This window comes from Gavialis gangeticus, unplaced genomic scaffold (assembly GCF_001723915.1).
Source record: "Gavialis gangeticus isolate Ggan-Ray unplaced genomic scaffold, GavGan_comp1, whole genome shotgun sequence".
Taxonomy (NCBI): Eukaryota; Metazoa; Chordata; order Crocodylia; family Gavialidae; genus Gavialis; species Gavialis gangeticus.
The window spans coordinates 80,778,373-80,780,110 of record NW_017729034.1 but is presented as its reverse complement, the minus strand read 5'-3'; the positions used below and the strand labels follow the sequence as shown (position 1 = coordinate 80,780,110).

The 1,738-nt window shown below is 42.5% G+C and overlaps 1 protein-coding gene across 1 annotated transcript in view; it reads left to right on the top strand.

Moving 5' to 3' along the window:
* Positions 1 to 1,738, top strand: part of PLEKHG1 (pleckstrin homology and RhoGEF domain containing G1) — a 195,031-nt gene that overhangs the window by 98,636 nt on the left and 94,657 nt on the right. The gene's annotated exons all lie outside the window — the stretch shown is intronic.

Sequence of the window (1,738 nt, the reverse complement as noted above, 5' to 3'; positions counted from 1 at the left end):
GGGGGATCTAGTGGCCTGTTACAAACTAGTCAGAGGGGACCAGCAGGCATTGGGGGAGTCCCTGTTCCCCTGAGCACTGCCAGGAATGACTAGAAATAACGGTCACAAGCTGGCAGAGGGTAGATTCAGACTGGACAACAGGAGACACTACTTCACTGTCAGGGTGGCTAGGATCTGGAACCAACTTCCAAGCGAAGTGGTGCTGGCTTCTACCCTGGGGGTGTTTAAGAGAAGGCTGGATGAACACCTTGCTGGGGTCATCTAACCCCAGCACTCATTCCTGCCATGGTAGGGCGTTGGACTTGATCTGCTCAGGTCCCTTCTGACTCTACCAACTGTGAAATTATGAAACATTAAAGGAGTGCACTGATTTTTTTTGCATTTACCTTGAATAAAAGGTGACTGCCACACCCACTGGGTTCCTTAACGTTTTTTCCCCAGTCCTGCAGCAGAACAGTATGATCTGACCTCCATTTCTGATTATATGTAAAAATGGATGTAGCCTCCTTTTTTAAGGCTCTGTGTCTAATTTTATGTTGGTTCTTGCCCTTCATGATAGTATCTGAGAAACTTGCCTTAAAATGACCAGTGTAGTACTTAAGCCATTCTTTGACCTTTTGCCCTGTGTATATACATTTACATCACCAATAAAACATTCACAGAAGGTGTCTGTGAAGTGCAGTAACTTTATAGTCTGTAGCTTTAGGCCACTCTATATGTTAAGTACATAACTAAGCAGGAAAAAAATATCCTGGTTTGGTACTGACAGAAAGTAGGCAGGTTTTAAAAGTGTGAGAAGAAAAATGGTGACAGGGGCTTTGATAATACAAATGCATATCTGAAAAATTAATCCTCACAAGCAAGTCTCTTCCTGCAAAATTATATTAGTGTAATACCAGTAGTTAGAGGACCCATGATCAATTGTAGAGGTTTCATTTTTGTAAGATTTTAAAGCCAGATTGTTATTCAGTAGAAGCAGGCTTGATGTACCTTTGGAAAAACTCAGTTCTGTGTCCTTCCTCTTCACTCTCACCCCGCTTACTTTGCATCAAGTAAATTACACAATTTAAGGAATGGAAATATCTTAAGCATCATTACATGCTAAGTAAATGACGTGCTTCATATTAGAATTACAAAGGTGCTATCATTTGAATTTGCGCTACAGAAGAATATGTGTGAAACTGCCAAACCATTTAAAGTATCCAATAAAAATGGTCTTCAAAGCTTTCTCTGGTTTTGGATGATTGATTAAAATTCAAAATACTAAGCAGTAGGATGTTTAGGTTAGCTGTCAAGGATAGAGTCACATCAGGGTGAAGTCATAAAGGCAAGCCTCCTTCCTTGTGTATATTCTGGTATTCAGTTTTTTGGGGGGTGGTTGTTTGGTTTGGTTTTTTTAGGGGCGGGGTGTTGGAGGGATTTCCTTTTCCTCTTCCACAAGAACTCAATGATGCTTCAGTAATTCCCCCCAAATGAAGGTCCTTAGCCTCAGGAAGAGAAAAATGGGCATAATCTATTTGTATGAGCACATTAGCCTCTGAAGCATTCAGTGTGGAGCACTTGATTTAGTGCAGAGTCAAATTAAAATGAGAGGATGCTAACATTTCATCATAGGCGACTGGTGGGGGGACACGGGGGGCACATGCCCCCTCAATATTGGCCCCCAACTCAGCACCGCTCAGGTCAGGGCAGTCTTTTTGCCTTGTTGCGGGGAGGAGGGGGCATTAAGCTGCGGCCT